Here is a 19,460-nt window from a genome sequence, read left to right on the forward strand (position 1 = left end):
AATTATCTCATGCCCAAGGCCCAGCAGGACCCTTAAAGTAGGCATTCCCTTAAACTGTTTTCCTACCAATCTTGCCTGAGCCAGTAGGCATTCTCTGAGCATTCCTACACTCACACGACTCAGCCAGGAGGGGAGGGAGGCAGAGAGCAAGAGGAAGCAGCAGCAGCCCACCATATCATCTTTAGCCCATTGAGAGTTCATCAATGCGCACTAGTGTGCAGCAGAAGGTCCAGACAGTTAGTATGCAGGAGGTTAGCACACTTCACATTCACATCCTGGCTTGCCATGCACTAACTAGCCATGTAGACAAGCCCTGAGAAAGATCCACACCAGAATATCCCATAACCCAGTGCTTAGGGAACTTTGGGAAAACCCAAATTCAAAGCTTCAAAACCCTTCTCAACATCAGGCTGGGGAGGGGTTGGGGGTAACTGAACCCTTGTTTCCCACATCCCAGGTGAGTGCTCGAACTACTGGCCTAAAGGTTAAAAGAGTGCCTCTTCTCCGCCCCCAGCCATTTCTTGCAAAAAAAACAGTTTAGGCACCTAAGTCCAGGAGAGGGTTCACAGCTGAGACTTTCAAGCAGAGTTAAGTGCCTGACTCCCTGAGAGGAGCAGGGCTTAGGCCATGCCCCTCTGCTCAGTATTTCCTACTTGCTACCTTAGACAGCTCCTTGATCAGCTCACTGCCTTTTGCGGATCCCATTCTTAGGCCTTGTCTACACTACTGCAATAAGTCGACCTAAGTTACACTACTTAGGTCATAGCTTAGGTCAACTTACTGTGGTGTCTACACTGTGCTGTGGCAACGGGAGGCGCTCTCCTGTCAACTTACCTTAATCTTCTCCTTCCGGTGGAGTACAGGAGTCAATCACAGAGTGCTCTGAGGTTGATTTAGCAGGTCTTCACTAGACCCGCTAAATCAACCCCTGCTGTATCGATCACAGTAGCATTGATCCCCGGGAAATGTAGACATGGCCTTAGTCACCTAACTCTTCCATGCACTGTATAGGGAGTCTAGGCATCTAAATTGGGGCTATGAATTCCACTGGATGGCAAGGCACCTAAAAGTAAGGCACTGTAATGGTCAGCATTGCAACACCTCAGTGCCTTTGTGGATCTAGCCCCAACTGTTACTTACACTATTCTAATATTGGAACATTGTAATATCTCAGAATGTTAGCTAAGCCAGTTCCAGTTTTGAAAAATCTGACAGCTTTACTTAGATATTCCATTATTAGATGTCTCATCTGAATAACTGGCTGCACTTAGGTTGTGCATACAGACTATGTGAATATTTAACTACTGCTACTTCTTTTTTTAAATCTTTTATTTAAAAGTGGAAAGACTATTCTACCAAACTATTCATAATCTAGGTTACAGAAGGAAATATATCAACATACAGTAATTGAGAACATTTCTAAACACATCTTAAAGAAGCATGGGATACAGAAATTAAGCAAAATATCCTATGTTGTGTCAAATGATAGAGATATTGTGGACTATAGAAAAGCTACTGGTCCTCATCTATCCAATTTCACTACTATAGCAAATGCCAAATAAAAGCGATACCTTCAAGAAATCCCATTTTTGTGTAGATATGCTTTGGGCATTAAGTGTGAGCTGTTTAATGGTCACTCAATGCCATAAAAAAATTATCTATCTAAATAAAATTCCATTACACAAATTCTCCTTCTTTCTTTATTTCTTCCTTTTTTGTTACTAGGCATTCAAGGGAGCTAGCTAGCTCATTCACTCAGGGTAGAGAAAGAACTGATGAGATGTGGGGTCCTTAAGATTCTCATTGGAAATTTTTCTCTCCCAGCAGGTGCAGAATGGTATAAGCTCCCACCCCTACTCCTCCTGCCAACTGTCTGGATTGCCATATGTGAAACACACAGAACTACTATTTTCAGTCTTTTAAAAAAAATGGAGGGGATAAAATTTGGTCTGCTCAGCAGAGTTTTGGTAGAGGTTGTTTTGTTTTGGGTTTTTTTCGTTTAAAGCCACCTTCCATTAAAAAAAAAAATCACAAAATAGCAGTAATAGAAAATAACTAGTATAAATCCATCAAAGGAAAAGTAAAGTAAGTGACAGTAGGAAGAAAAGGGCAATGGTAGAGTTACATTTTAAGAATTTGAAAATTAACATCTTAAAATGTTGTGTGTCTGTTTATTCAAATAAGCATTTGATTTTATAAAACAGAGCTAGCAAATGATTAATTCAGAGGGTTTTTTAAATTGGTTATTATGTTAATGAGCTCACTCCTGGTAGGGGCTTTCCAAATGCCCAGAGGGACAGAGTCTTCCTTACGAAAAACACAAAGTAAAGACTGTTCAATTGGTCAAGCTTTAAAAATCAGCTACAGTTCAGTTATAGTGAAAGGTATATGGATTTTTATCATGTGAACAACAAAAAGTATATTCCTTTCAGTTTTAAATAGCAGATTTGATCCACGGTTGTACTCTCCCTACACTCACAGAACTGGTGCTTAGATCAATAGAAGAGCCACACATGTAAGGACAGAAGGATAATAAAGATCAGCAATTGCAGGGTGAGAGCCTCAGAAACAATTTAGGGACAAGAAGATTTACTGGCCACTTGTGACAAGAGCTGAGAGCAACATAGTAAATAATCATAATTCCTTTTACTGGAAAATAAAATGGCTAAGGGGCAAACTGTGACTGTCTCTGTGCAGGTGCGTCATCACACCGTGCCCACTCACAAGGCTATGCCCTATGAGAGCAGGGTGTCCTAACACAGATGGCAGCACTGAATACCTGAGAGGGGCATGGCCTTAGCCCTGCCCTGCCCACTGTATGTCTGCTCCAGTTGGGAGACACAGTCCGCTCTTCTATGTAAGGTGCAGGAAAGAGCCACTGGTAAGATAACAGAGCAAGTGGAGGTAAGGCTGTCCTATGCAGGTAAAATGCTTCCTTCTACCAGGACTCAGGCAGTGCAGTTCCACACTGCTCTCATCATGGATCTCATCCTGCCTAGCAGCCTTAACCTGAAGTTTATTTAAAAAAATGTATAATTTAGATGAATGAAATTAAAGACTTCCACAATTTTTAAGAGAAGCCTTTTAAGTTCAATGATTTGCTATGAAAAAACATTAATGGTGCCAGAGGAAGTATTATATGCTATTATTAGATGAACAATAAATACATTTTTAAAAAAATATCTTAAATGGAAATATAGCAACAGATTTGAAGAAACCACACAAGACTTTCTTCAGAATGAACACTTCATGTAACAGTCAACAGAAAGCAGCTCCTCCAGTTTGTGTAGGCCATCAGTAAAAGCAATCTAACATATAACAAGACGAAATCTTTCTTCTGAATAGGAAGAGTGTTTAAATCAATTAGCTTTAGTAGCCAAAATATAATAACCAAGTTCAGGAATGGACTCTTTTTAGTTTTGTCTTGAAATCTAACTGGATTCTCATGCTAAACTCCACAAGCTGCTCTTTAACAGGTTTAACTAATTTACTAGTGGCCTGAATTTTGAATTTTATCTTAACACAGTATTTAACTTTATCTTTTAAGCATGCAAAATATTTCAGCATCCATGCTAAGTATTTAATATATTAATATCAGAAGCCTTTTTCCCAGGAATTCTATTTAAAGGATCACCTGTCATATTAAATGCGAGTTCCTATGTGAAATGACACAGCAAAAGTGATAACCCGTATGAATTATAACTAAACCAATGGAAGACTGTTGTTCTATGTTTTATTGCTTTTGATATTTCTTTAGCAATCATCATTGCAGTCTGTCTCAACAATTCCCTGTGCACTGACATTCACAATAATGTGTTTTCATCACAAAGTTAGGCACTGTCATTAGATTTAGCAAAAGGCTATATTTTGCAGTTCCCAACCATTTTTCACACCTCACTGCTTCATTGGGATGGGAATGCAACAGTTTTTACATCTGTCATCTTTAGTTATAGTTACATGAATACAAGCATTAATAACAGATTACTGGAAATTTATAGAGAGATGATTAAGTAGATACGTTCTTGTTATCCAACATTGTTGTGGGGTTAGGAAAGAAGGACATGTCATAGTCTACTGATGCGGCAGAGCAGATCTGTCAACCACAACTTAATCCTCTGTAAAGCTTACTGTAGGGGGGAGGAGTGGTGTCCCTCAGAGATTGACAAGGAGGGACCACAACCCACTCCTTGGTTTGCAGAGCCAGGAAGGCTGCGCCCGCCCTGCCGGAAGCTGAGGGGCGGGACAAGAACGGAAGTATAAAAGGTGGGCCCTGCAGCTCAGTTGGGCTGGAGCTGCTGAGGGAGACAGACCCATCCTGCTTGCTGCTGGAGCCCAAAGAGAACCCCAGCCATACCTAGGACTTGCCAGAGCTGCCAGTCAACCAAGACACCAAGGAGCTGCTGGGACTACCACTGGCAACCTACCCTGGGGAGACGGAGGACACCCACAGAACAGCAGTACCATGCAAAGGGGACACAGGAAGTAGCCCAGGATGCCCGACACTTTGTTGCTCTGACTTGACTGCAGACCAAAGCCCCATAACCGTTTGGTGCCCTGCCCTGCCTGAGAGCCTGGGCTCATAGACTCAGTACAGCTCAGTCCAGCCTGAGGGGCCTCAGCTTTAAAGACAGCTAATTTTCACCTGATTGAGCACCATGACAAGAGCGTCACCGTGAGGAGGCATGGCCTCCCTCAGATATTGACAAGGAAGGATAGTCACGCACGCTTACACTTACAAAACACATATTTATTCAGTTTCATTATTTCATATCTACTTAATTCATATTTCCTTTTGCTTTCTTACAGTCACTCAACACAAAATACATTGGTTGTCAATGGTTGGGATGCTTAGAGTTATAAGCAGCAACGGTGCTTAACGAATGCTTTGGTTAAATTCAAATTCATCAAGTGATATAAAGATGCACAAGCTTTTTTTCACTCTACACAGAAAGCAATTCTCTATTACCGAACCTTTGTATTAAAGACACAACATAGGTGAAGCCACCAAACTAGTAAATACTTTCACTGCAGTTTAATTCTCTCAAGGGAAACAAAAAAGTAGCTTGGAGAATATAATGATTTGTAGGTCACTGAGAAATGGGCACTCTGGGGACAGATTAAGCACAGATCAGCTTTCAATGAAAGAATGCCGTGCAAAGGAGCAAATTTGACTCTCTCTTCCTCTGAATATACTTCTTTGTCACCACCTTAGCATCCCATTCTGAGGTCACGGAAGATTCTGAAAAGCAGTCCCAAAATATGATAATGTAAAAGGACATTCATATTAAAGAATAGTTGACCCAAGCCAAATAAAAACAAACTATATTCCAAAAAAATAAAAGATTTATAAAGTTTATTTCTTACATAAGGTTTGTAGACATGGATTAGAATCACCTGCTTTGGCTTGGGCACAGAAAAATCTAACAGTTCTCCAGCAGGTGCAGAACTAAGGCCTTGCCTTGACAGACAAGTCTGTGTCTTTTGCTATAAAACTGTATCAAGGAGGAAAATCTATTACAAAGAGTGGCAGCTGTAACTGAGATAGGAAATGGCTTTTTAATTTTGGAATTCAGTTCAAGTGCAAGACTGAAATTATCCTTTCCAAAACCTCACTAACATGTCAGATTTTTTAAACAAAGTCATGTCTCTGTTTTTGCTGTACTTGATCAGAAGAACAATTAGTTTAAACAGATTAATACATCAAAAGATTTCTGCTATTATTGCTAAAGTTCTTCCAAGGAAATGGAAAAAAAGTCACAGAAGACACATGAATAATACATTTTTCAAATGTTGTTTTAAGGTTTTTAAATCTCAACCAATTACGTACCAATTGGTAGAGAGTGAAAAGTATTTGTGAAGTTCTCATTGATCTGAAACGCCTGCCAGTGTCACTGGAGAGTGCTACTTCGGAGAAGACTGCAGTTGGGTAACACTGCCCTCATCAGCAGGTGTCACTGCTATCTACTCTAATTCCAAGTGTTCAAAAGAACAAAAGAAGATTTTGACCTGCTGAGAAAAAAGGCATGGCAAACTTAACATCAAACTAAGAACATACCTTTGATGTCTACCTGATAGCTGTAGTTCTGTTTGCTCTGCAGCAGCAATGCAGACTCTCATAATGAAAGAAAGGATCATCATTTAGGCTACTTACTAAGTAATAAGGCCATTAAACCAAGACTGAACAGACTTGACTGAAAATGGGTTTAGCAGTATGAATCTAAATCACCTGAAAGATCAGTACAGTTCTATTACATTGTACATACACCTGGAAGAGGATCATGAGCAATGACTGCTTCCTTTTTTAACTCATCCTTCATTTCAGCCTTACAAAAAGAATGAACGGAGAAGCAGAGTGGGTGGCAGAGGGACACACTTTTCACAAAGCACTCTCTGCTGAGGTGATGGAGGCAGAGGCTTCCCTCCTCCAGGATCAGATGCCAGCCCACACAATGACAGGGATCAGTGAGCTGAGGAGGGAAGCCTCAGTCAGCCCAGTGACCAGCCGTGTTGGGCTCCACCGACTGCTACTCCAGCAGTGGGTTCCCACTAAGCCCACCCACCCAACAAAGGTGAACTGTGCAGGGGGTAAGGGGAGGTCTAATCATCTCAGCAAGGGCCTTGTGTGAAGTGGTAACACAGCCCACACAGAGCCTCCTGCTTCAGTAGATTCTGGTGCCCACCGCTGTTCCCCAAGGAACAGCAATAGTCAGCCCCCTTCTCCTCTACCTTCTCTTCCCCAGCCACCACAATAGCAGCAGTGGCATTCTCACTCCCAGCCAGGCTGAAACATTATAAACCCAGGGTTGTGAGTTCAATCCTTGAGGGGGCCCTTTAGGGAAGAGGCAAATATTGGGGATTGGCCCTGCTTTGAGCAGGGTGTTGGACTAGATGACCTCCTGAGGTCCCTTCCAACCCTGATATTCTATGATTCTATGATTACACGCATCTTGCATCTGGCAGCTCTGTCTGCATACTTGGGGTCCACAGGAATGGCCTGTGATTGCAGCTCACAGCCAGCAGAGGCCATCAGCTCTCTGTGGCACAGAGCCAGCAACCAAAGAGCTGCTGTCTCCCTGCTCACCCTGTGGGATCTCAGCAGCTGGGAGATGCTGGCAACTCTGCTGTGACAAGTGGTTAACCCAGCCCTCCCATCTGGTGGAACGGGAAGAGCCTTAGTGCAATGTTGGTGGTGAAAAGTGGTGCCAGTTGGTGCTTGGTGAGACCCAGCTCTCAGGACTATGTGTTAAGTAAAAAACAAGGGGATATTACTTCGACATAGTGTCAGACAGGTTCAGTCTCCCAGCTGGATGGGGGACTCTAGCTTTGTGGCACCCCAGCTTGGCTCCTGAGCAGCTGCTTCCTTCCATCCAGCGGGAGAACTGCAGACCACCAGGAGATGCACTCTAGGCAGTATCAACAGTTAGTCTCCTTTAGGTAGGATCCTTATGGCCCTGGATGAAAACAACAACAGCCCCACACACACACACCATGGAAGGACTCTGACCATGGGGACTTCACCTAGAAGACTGTGGAGGCCAGAGAAATATGGCTAGAACCACACCGGATAGAGTGATGTAGGGTGTCACTCTAGCCATGTCTTGATGACTGTGTGCATGTTGAGGAACATGCTATAGGCAGGGGGAAACTTGACGGAGGAGTGACACGGGGAAGCTCAAGGGGATGCCAGATTGTAGAGGAATGGAGGCAGAGATGATGGGCTTGATAGGGAGAATTTACTGATTTGAGAGGGAGGAGGAGCAAGGAATTGAAAGTTGTGGTGACAAGGGAATGCAAACAAGGCGATGCGTATTCATTTAATATGCAACTTAGGACACTGTATAATTTGCATAAATTATCCAGCTTTCCAAATTCCTGCAACCTGTGATTTGTATCACATGATACATTTACAAATATTTGAGTCCCCCGCTTTCTGGGGTTTTTTCCTGTTAAAGCATTATATAATTTGCCAATCTACCAAACAGATAACTATTAACAGGGATCAGGGCCTTATCCAACTTCCATTAAAGTCAACAGAAATAGTCCCATGGACCTCACTGGCAGTTGGATTTGTTTCTTTGTCACTAGCACTGTCACTACCCCAAATACAGCATCCTTATTCGAAGTCTTTGATCTGAGACCCTTCCTTCAGGAAACAAGCATTTAATCACTTCCAGTATTGATACCTCTAGACGTTCACTACAGCCCACCTACTGACTATATCTTAAAGCAATCCAGTTTAGTTCTGCATAAAAACATGTTAACCCATTCAAAGGGAATAGCTGAACAATTTATTTTACAGAGACAAGGGATTTGAGAAACAACTCAGGGTATAGATCAGATATATAAATGGCATCTTTACAATTTAGGAAAGAAAACACAAGCTAGCAAAATTTATTGGCTAATTAAATTCAGTACACTATAGCATTAAATTCTTAGTCACGTTTACTAGACATACCAGGAGCAGTACAACAGTAACCACATCTGTTCCAGTATCAGCACAGTAGTGATACTATATCAAACACACTGAATTAATCTTTCAGTAACAGATAAGAATTATTTTAATAAATAATTCACCAAATGGGTTTAACAAATATATTTCTAAGTATCCTACATTTCCCTACAAGCACTAGACACACCAAACCATAGCCTCTATTGATAGTGATAGAATTTACATGCTGAGGCTGTAACCCTGAATTTAATACTAAATTTGCAAACAGGGAACTGTATGTTTTTATATCCTTATGTCCTATTTACTTTGAATAGCCATAATTTGTAGATTAAGGACTATGCATTGCGTGTCTTAAATAGAATGGACCAAATTCCAAAGTCCTTAGTTAGACACTGATCCTGCAAATATTTTAGCATGTGGTTAATTTTAAGTATATGGATATTCCTCTAGTTAAGCAGGTGTATAAGTGTTTGCAGGATTGGAACTATTAGTTTATACTCAGGCATTCTCACACTGAAACCATGACTGAGTAAAAACCGATCCAGGACCGTGGAGTCTGGCCCTGTGCGTATATTGTCTTACTAGCTTAATTTTCTTTTTACTTAGTATTGTTGACATTATTTTTAGGGTGAACAATGCTCTTAGTATGTTTTACATTTTTGCTTCTCGACATAAAGTGAAACTGACTGATTTGAATCAACGGCAGTTTTGATTTGCCTTTTAAAACAGTGTTAAAACCAAAGCAGAAGATGGAAAATGAAAGATTAACCTGAAATATAGAGACTTTGGGGGACAGGGAGGGAAAGGTAGATGGAGAAACCTGAGATTCATAATGATGAGTGGGGAATGTAAACCATGGTAATTCCGGGAGTGATTTATTTCATCACATTCTCACATTGCCTTATTATATACAATGGGTCCACTATTTCTTATACACATAAGGGTATGGTGCCTCTTATTTGATAAAATTACTGTCTTGTTTAGAATTCCAGCGTCAGAACAACTCAATTTTTCTTCACACCTTTCATAAGCTGTTCATGACAATGCTCTGCTCAGATAAGAGGTGCCCTCTACCACAGATATACATTTATTTTAAAATTACTCATCTATTCACAAGGAAAAGCTCCAATGATGTATGTGTGTGTGTTCGTTGTGAGTTCTTTTTTAAATTCAGGAATAAAATGTGTTCTCCTTTCTATTTTCAGGCATTTTTTTCTGGCAAGTATATACCTGTTTACTCCTTTATATCTTTGGGAAAAAATGAAATATCTTTAGGGACATGCTGCCAAGAAGTTGAGAATCTCAAAGGCTACATTAATCAAGTAAGATCTGTGCTTTCAACACTTCACAACTTTCACACAGCAAAAAATGTCAAGAAAGAATAAAAAAATGCATTCTTCTCAGGAATCTTGAAGCCTGTTAAGGGACATTTGTAAGAAAAATCTACAAAAGATTATGTTCACAGATAAAACACTTTCCCCATGTCACACTGTCTCAAAGAACAAAATGGTCCCTGGCAGTCTGACTTGGTGGTCAGCTGTCAAAGTGAAATTTAATTTAGCAATAACAATAGACAAGGGATGTCAGTATAAGTACTTGATAAAAAATCTGAAGAACTTGCTGAATGAAATGGCCTTAATGTAAATTGCATCCACAATAAAATCTAAATCTGACAAACCAAACTACAGAAATACTGCACTGCAGATGAATTATGAAAACTATAATATAGTTTTCCTTTTAAACAAAAATCTTTCTTTCCTCTCTCTTATCATTGTCAAAGGTACTACTCCCTTTAAAAAAAAAAAGCCCAACTGTCTAGTTGGTCTTAAGCATTTGATAACTTCCCCCCAGACAACAGCTGCCTTGTCACTGGTCTGCATTGCACAGAAAATTACTAAATGAGCCTTCACTTAGAGAATCTCCCATAATTTGTTGGATTCTACTTAATATTTTTCTATTCAATTACAGTTCAGTAACTAAAAGCTAAATACATTTCAGAATTGGTAGCCCAGCTGCCTCTCCAGCTTTAGGGAGCATTTCAATTACATTTTTAGGAAAACAATCATTTTGGCATTGACTGCAGATTAGCAATTTATGCATTTTGTCTGAGGAATATGGCTCTTAGATAGCTCATATCTTCTCTGCGTGCCTCACTGGTCCCTCTTCCTCAGGCTACATGAGCACTGGCAAAGCACGCATGGCCCTGTTGTGCTTTAAAGCAACACATGAAAAACTCTCAGCTCTAAAACTATGCGTTACAAGGGATGTGTACACATCTCAACACCCTAAGACCTCAAAAGCCATTAGATTTCATAGGCAGAAAAGGATCTCCTGTCCACTACCAATAATTTAACCAAAGATGTTTCTGGAGGTATTAGAATAGCTCCAGTCAAGTGATAAATGAGTGACTAGTATTATCAAGCCATTAGCGAAGTCCAATGAAAAAATGAAAAAAGCAGTGCATGTCAGTTAATATTTCAGACAGCAGGGCAAGATACAGCATTTTACATAGGTATTTCTTAAGGAAATAAAAAATCCACTGTAGCAGGATGGTAGACTGAAGAGGACCCAATTTAATTTATTTCAGCTGTTATGCTGAAAGGTGTTAATGGCTGCCAGCAAGCATGTCTTTGATCTGAAGGCAATAACAAACCTCATTAAAGTTGATGGGCATGATAGCCATCCTTTATTCAGGCTAAACAGAAGAACCAATTAAGCTCCTCTGTGGAATAAAAGAGCTGAAACAATAGAAGCCACCACAGAAGGCATTGGGCTACAAGGGAAGGCCTGAGCAAGAATTAACTCAGAGAGAATAAGAGGGCTTCTCCTAGGGACTGACTGCATATGCTGATTGGTTGCAGCTATGTTTGTCTGTCTGGGTTTCAAAGGCAAAAACCAACCTGAGAGCAACGAGAAAGCCAGTGAAGCAGTTATGAGCATGGCCCTGAGAGGAAGCACAAACAGAGCTCTGTGGGGCAGAGGACTGCCTGGGAAGGCAGGCTTGGAAATTGGGAGCAAGAAAGCTGCCTGCTATTGTTTGTTCCTACTGTTTTCAGGGAACCAAATTATTGTGTACATTCTTTGTAAATAAACAGGATTGCAGCAAATAAATGCCTGACTCACATCATCAATTTTTCCTCCTAAAAGGAAACAACCCAATACGGTCTCATATATTGGCTAGCCTCTCTGTCTAAGAAGCAACAATATGAAGGCTAAGTTCAGGATGCTGTCAGAGATTGTTTGCACTACAAATGCTTTAACGGTATAGCTATACCAGCAAAGCCCCCGAGCGTAGACTCAGCTTATGCCAACTGAAGGAGGTATTTTGTTAACATAGTAACACAACCTTCCCAAATCCCATTTTAAAGATAAGCTGACAAAAGCACTCTTCTGACTGCATAGCTGTGTCTACACTGGGGGATTTGCTAGAAACGCTATGTCCATTAAGGGGTGTGTTTTTTTCTCACCTCTGACTGACAAACAACAAATGTCAACTATGCCAATAAAGCTTTGGAATATAGATCTGGTCTCAGGTTTCCATAATAGAAGGATGTTTTTAAAGGTGAGTCCCTCAAGCTCCATGTGAGGAAAATCCATTCTGGCCCCCTCTGCTGCTGGAGGGAGACAGGGGCTGAAAAACAGATTGCCTTAGAAAGCTTAAATCTTTACAGTGGTGAAAAACATCTTCTTGGCTAATCAGACCCTAAAAAGGAACTTCACAGTAGGTGATCAACAGGTAGATGTTAATCTAGTTGATGAGAATTATCAGAAAGGACTGGAGAGGTTATTGAGGCAGGGGGATAATTGAGCTTGTCAAACACACTTCCCTTTCAATTAAACGAAAGATAACACTCACATACAGCTTTTGAATCAATTTCCATTCTCATTTCTGCTACCAACCCTCTCTGAGCAGGTCTATTTTCAGATAAATATAAATAATTCGACCCTACTGGAGAGTTCACAAACCTTACAAGGATCAACTGGATGATGGTTTTGAAGTTGTGAAAAAGGAGACAGCTCTTCACATGGGAGCATTAGGAATGGAAACTGAACAACAGTACGGACAGGAGGCTTTCAGAGTTTTCACTTTTTATTTTTTTAAACTGAGCAGGGAATAGGGCTCTCTCCTTCAAACACTGTCAACCCCTTGGGTGCACAAGCACCGTGGTAGCACCAAAGATTTGAACAGAAAGGTATGAAGAAGCCACAGTCTTGAGATCCTTCAGTTCCTTCCACCTAAGACAACAATATACTGGTGCTGTACATGGGATATTGTAGAGGGTTCCTTGTTTATTATCCTCCACTGGCACCACAGCCAATTTGTCCAGTTTAAAATAAATAGAGAGCTTCTGAGACATTCTCATACGAACGATATGTATTGGATACCGCAAACAGAGGTGGCAAACAAGCATTTCAGAGGGAGAAGCTGCTACTCTCTGCTTGCAGGTAGCAGGACTTGGTGAGTGGTGCATCTGGATGGTCTGTGGTTGGGTTTGTTTGGCTGACTGGTTTGTTTGTTTGTTCTCTGTGTATGAGTTGTGTAGCTTGAGCTGTGAGCCCTGAGTAAGCTGGGAGGCCACTAGGCTCTAGCTCTTGGAGTTTTGATCAACCCAGCTGTTTGAAGTCTCTGAGTGATTAATTGCTCCCTGGTGGTGAGGTGTGGAGCTCAGCTGAGCTATGCAGGGAAGACTTGGTATAAAAGGTCATTTGCTAAGTGAACTTGAGAACCATAAACAAAGGCAGCGAACAGGTGAATCTGGAAGGAGCAATTACATGTGTTATCAAGATGGCCAGCAACAGAACAGTGCTGGTGACCTGCAGCCTATGTGCCATGTTCTCTTTCTTCCTATGCATGAAATGAAAGTTGGTGGCTCTGTCTGAGGAAAAAATTCTTGAATTGGAGGGGGCAAAGTATGATAAAACTGAGAATCAGAGAAGCTGCAGAATTCCTAGACAGCCAGGTTTAGGAAACACCAGTACCCCAGGTTCAAGAAAGAATGGAGCTGACCACCAAGGAATTGGAGAGAGAGGAAGTCAGAGAGGAGACCTAGCAGATCGTAACCAACAAAGGCAAGAAGTCACAGCAGCTGAAGATGGATGAGGATGGGCAGACTGTACCCACCAGAGAGAAGAGGACCAGTTAGAAATTTCAAATCAATACCAAGTCCTCATAAGGATGGAAGCTAGGCCCAATCTGTAAAGAAATCAAACTCACCCACAAAGAGTTCTCCAACTGTCCACAGAAGACAGATGATCTTTGTTGGAGTTTCAATACTCAGAAGACTCGAAAGAACATTCTGCAAAGGACAGGAGGACAATAAAAGTGTATGCTGCCTTCACAGAGCCAAAACACAAGAAGTCATTCTAAGATTGGCTAGTCTTCTGAAGTTGACAGGAAAGGATAGGAATAAATGGTAAATTTTCAGAATGGAGAGGGGTAACTAGTGGTGTTCCCCAAGGGTCAGTCCTAGGACCAATCCTATTCAACTTATTCATAAATGATCGGGAGAAAGGGGTAAACAGTGAGGTGGCAAAGTTTGCAGATGATACTAAACTGCTCAAGATAGTTAAAACCAAAGCAGACTGTGAAGAACAAAAAGACCTCACAAAACTAAGTGATTGGGCAACAAAATGGAAAATGAAATTTAATGTGGATAAATGTAAAGTAATGCACATTGGAAAAAATAACCCCAACTATGCATACAATATGATGGGGGCTAGTTTAGCTACAACTAATCAGAAGAATTATCTTGGAGCCATCATGGATAGTTCTCTGAAGACGTACACGCAGTGTGCAGCGGCAGTCAAAAAAGCAAACGGGATGTTAGGAATCATTTAAAAAAGGGATAGAGAATAAGACAGATAATATCTTATTGCCCTTATATAAATCCATGGTACACCCACATCTTGAATACTATGTACAGATGTGGTCCCCTCATCTCAAAAAAAAAAAAAAAAAAGAAGAGAGATACTGGCATTGGAAAAGGTTCAGAAAAGGGCAACCAAAATGATTAGCAAAAAGAAAAGGAATACTTGTGGCACCTTAGAGACTAACCAATTTATTTGAGCATGAGCTTTCGTGAGCATCCGATGAAGTGAGCTGTAGCTCACGAAAACTCATGCTCAAATAAATTGGTTAGTCTCTAAGGTGCCACAAGTACTCCTTTTCTTTTTGCGAATACAGACTAACACGGCTGTTACTCTGAAACCAAAATGATTAGGGGTTTTGAAAGGGTCCCATTTGAGGAGAGATTAAAGAGGCTAGGACTTTTCAGCTTGAAAAAGAGGAGACTAAGGGGGGATATAATAGAGGTGTATAAAATCATGAGTGGTGTGGAGAAAATGAATAAGGAAAAATTATTTACTTGTTCCCATAATATAAGAACTTGGGGCCACCAAATGAAATTAATGGGCAGCAGGTTTAAAACAAATAAAAGGAAGTTCTTCTTCACTCAGCACACAGTCAACCTGTGGAACTCCTTGCCTGAGGAGGTTGTGAAGGCTAGGACTAGAACAGAGTTTAAAAGAGAACTGGATAAATTCATGGAGGTTAAGTCCATTAATGGCTATTAGCCAGAATGGGTAAGGAATGGTGTCCCTAGCCTCTGTTTGTCAGAGGGTGGAGATGGATGGCAGGAGAGAGATCAATTGATCATTATCTGATAGGTTCACTCCCTCTGGGGCACCTGGCATTGGCCACTGTCAGTAGACAGGATACTGGGCTGGATGGACCTTTGGTCTGACCCAGTATGGCCATTCTTATGTTCTGAAGGATCCACTGATGATGGTTCATATCAGCACTAATGACACTGTGTCACAGGATATCTCACAGATAGTAGATGACTTCAGAGAACTCAGAAGTGTGCTAAAGAAGAATCCAAGCAATCTTTCCTGAGCTTCTTCCTCCCACACAAGTGAAGGAAGAGTTTTGTGGAACATTGGTCCACCTTCTATGGTGAGAGGGGGTCCTATAGTTTGGATGGCTTCCACCTCAGTAGAAAGGGGATCAATCTCTCAGGGATAGGCTAGCTAGAGTAGTCAGGAAGAGGTTAAACTAATAACAAAAGAGTTAGGTAAAAAGAAGAAATATTTGAGCATTCATTTAGCACAAAATCCATATGCTGGGAACAAATTAATCAAGGAACCAAAGGACCCACAGAGAAGAAATTCTTTAATTATCTATGCACCAATACTAGGAGCCTGGGTAAAGAGGGGAATTGGAATTGCTCATTTATGAGCATAAATTCGATCTAACTGGTATTATTAAAATCTGATAGGATGATTCACATGATTAGAATGTTAAAATCAATGGTGATAACCTATTTAGGAAGGATCAAGTGAGCAAAAGGGGGCGTGGCACTATATGTCAAAATGGCATTACCTGTTTCCAAGCCACTGATAACTTGGAACAAAATGATCTTGAATGTTTATGGATCAATGTCCTAACAGATAAAGCACAAGATAGGCTACTAGCAGGTGTCTGCAACAGACTACAAAATCACACTGGGGGAACAGGATGACCACGTTCTTACAAACCTATCTATAAGGCATAGGGGGGAAAATGTGCATGATTGTGGGAGACTTCAATTTTAGTTACATATTCTGGATGTCTTTTCTGTGCACAATATTTTAAAATTCTGCAAAATTCTGCATATTTTATTAGTCAAAATAACTCAATATAATTATACCAGTTTCAATTATTTTGGTAATTTATTTTAAAATACCTGCCAGCAAGTATGGCTGTAACAATACAGACAACAAAAAAGATTCAGGAAATGTTTTTTGACGATAGATTCCTTACTAGGCATAATAATTCACTGAATCTACAATTCAGAAACTATTTCCTATACCCCTCAGAAGCAGTGCACAGACTTGGGGCAGTCAGGGGTAATGAAGAAGCTGAGGGAGAGAGAAGTAATTGCTGGGAAGAAGCCAGGGAGTAAACCTAGAGGGCTGTTGGGTGTGGGTGGGAGGGTTGTTGGGGAGCCTTCCCCCATGCAGATCCTGGCTGACCCCTAGCTTCTCCCATTCAGTCAGGTACATCTACCCTGTCCCTGTACACCCAATCCCCTTTCAGTCAGGCTTATCTGCACGTCCTCATGTGGCCCTGCACACCCACTCCCCTGTGCCCTCACTCAGCCGGGCATAGCTGCCCCTGTCTCCATGTGTCCCTGCACCCCCACTCCCCATTCAGTCAGGCATAGCTGCCCCTTTCCCCATGTCCCTTCTCTTCTGGCAGCATATCATCCCCCAGTGGGTGAAAGGTATAATTGAAGCGTCCCTTCACCTCCCCGTCAGAATCAATGATTCTGGGGGTGGGGAAGAATGTGCAGGGGACATTAATTCTGCACTTGCACAGTGGCACAGAATTCCCCCAGGAGTAGATGTCTCATGCTGCCAGTACTAAAACATCCTTGGAATTTCTAAACATTATAAATGACAATTTTCTAACTCAAAAAGTGTTTCAGCCAACATGGGGGAATTCTTTATTAGACCCTGTCCTCACAGATAAAAAGGAAACAATCAAAGAACATAAAATTAATGATAGCTTAGGTATAAATAATCGTGACTTGATCACATGTATAATGTGCAAGCAAAATAAACTCTGGACCAGTAATATATATTATATATATATACATACTTGTGCTTTAATAGGGCCAATTTCATAAAGGTTGAAATAATTATGAGCCAAATGAGCTGAGAGGAAGAATTTAATCAAAAAAATGTGAATGATAATTGGAAATCATTTAAGAATACCTTACTATATCCCCAAAAAGCCACAATCCCACAACTGAGGAAGAAGGCTGTGCTGGTTGACAAAAAACATCCTGATTTGGAGGGGAAGTGAAGGCAACTATAAAAAGTTTATTTTATATATATATATATATACACACACACACACACAAATGGCAAAAAAGGGATGTTGATAGTAATGAATATAAATCAGAAGCTAGAAATTGCAGAAAATTGATAAGGGAAGCAAAAGGACACAAGCAGAAATCTCTGGCCAGCAGAATTAAGGACAATCAGAAGAAAGTTTTTAAAAATAGTAGGGACAAAAAGAATCCTGATAATGGTACTGGCCCATTAGTAGATGGAAACAGTAGAATCATCAATAATAATGCAGAAAAGACAAAAGTGTTCAATAAATATTTCTGTTCTGTATTGCAGAAAACAGATGATATAGTTTCATCATATGGTGATGACAGCACTCTTTCCATTCCACTTGTATCCTGGAGGATGTTAAACAGAAGCTACTAAAGTCAGATATTTTAAAATCAGCATACCTGGATAACTTGTATCTCAGAGTTTTAGAAGAGCTGGGTGGGGAGTTTACTGGACTGTTCAGTTTGGTTAATAAGGATAATAGAATTGGTGTAATAGACTTAGTCTTCTGCAAGGTGTTTGATGTTAATCAACATTTTGATTAAAAATCTAGAACAATATAAAATTAACATGGCACACACTAAATGCATTAAAAGCTGGCTAACTGATGGATCTCAAAATATAATTGTAAACAGGGAATCTTCATCAAGTGGGTGTGTTTTCAGTGGGGTCCCAGAGAGATCAATTCTTGGCCCTACAAAATTTAACATTTTTATCAGTGACACAGAAGAAAACATGAAATCATCACTAATAAAGTTTGCAGATGACACAAAAATTGGGGAGTGTGGTAAATAATAAAGAGAATAGGTCACTGATTCAGAGCAATTTGGATCACTTGGAAAACTGGGAACAAGCAAATAATATGCATTCTGACAGGTTTCAGAGTAACAGCCGTGTTAGTCTGTATTCGCAAAAAGAAAAGGAGTACTTGTGGCACCTTAGAGACTAACTAATTTATTTGAGCATGAGCTTTCCGATGAAGTGAGCTGTAGCTCAAGAAAGCTCATGCTCAAATAAATTGGTTAGTCTCTAAGGTGCCACAAGTACTCCTTTTCAATATGCATTCTAATATTGCTAAATATATACATCTAGGAACAAAGAATGTAGGTCATATGGGGGACTCTATCTTGGGAAGTAGTGACTCTGAAAAGGATTCAGGAATCGTGGAAGATAATGGACAGCATATGAACTCCCAATGTCCAGCTGTGGCCAAAAGAGCTAATGCAATCCTGGGATGCATAAACAGGGGAATCTCGAGTAGGCAAAAAGAGGTTATTTTACCTCTGTATTTGGCACTGTTGCAACCACTGCTGGAATATCATGTCCAGTTCTGGTACCCGTTATTCAAGAAGGATATTGACAAATTGCAGGGGGGGGGGTCATAGAATAGCCACGAGAATAATTAAGGTTTCAAAATAGCAGCCGTGTTAGTCTGTATCCGCAAAAAGAAAAGGAGTACTTTTGACACCTTAGAGACTAACAAATTTATTTGAGCACAAGCTTTCGTGAGCTTCAGCTCACTTCATCGGATGCATGCAGTGGAGAATAATTAAAGGATTGGAAAGTATGCCTTATAGTGATAGATTCAAAGAGCTCCATCTATTTAGCTTAAGAAAGAGAAGGTTAAGAGATTTCTTGATTATAGTTTATAAGTATCTACATGGGAAACAAGTATTTAATAATGGGTTCTTCAGTCTAGTAGAGAAAGGCGTAACACGATCCAATGGGCTGCAAGTTGAAACTAGAGAAATTCAGATTGGAAATAAAGTGTAAATTTTTGACAATGAGGGCAATTAGCCATTGAAACAATTTACCAAGGGTCGTGGTAGATTCTCCTTCGCTGACAATTTTTAAATAAAGATTGGATTTTTTTCTAAAAGATATGCTCTAGGAATTATTTTGGGGAAATTCTATGGCCTGTGTTACTCAGGAGGTCAGACTAGATGATCACAATTATCCCTTCTGGCCTTGGAATCTATGAATAACACATGTGGTTCCAGCATACTCTGCTAATTTAATGCAAAAAAGGATGTCAGGTAATATTCTCCAGCCTGTTCCTATGAACCTATTTTATTCCTACTCCTAAGTACTCAAGAAAAGCTGTATTTTCATGTTCCTTTTAAAT

General features: G+C 40.5%; 1 protein-coding gene across 3 annotated transcripts in view; it reads right to left on the reverse strand.

The window, feature by feature from the left end:
- Positions 1-19,460, reverse strand: part of FHIT (fragile histidine triad diadenosine triphosphatase) — a 1,103,012-nt gene that overhangs the window by 934,414 nt on the left and 149,138 nt on the right. The window lies entirely within an intron of this gene.

Source organism: Eretmochelys imbricata, chromosome 7 (genome assembly GCF_965152235.1).
Source record: "Eretmochelys imbricata isolate rEreImb1 chromosome 7, rEreImb1.hap1, whole genome shotgun sequence".
NCBI classification, from domain to species: Eukaryota; Metazoa; Chordata; order Testudines; family Cheloniidae; genus Eretmochelys; species Eretmochelys imbricata.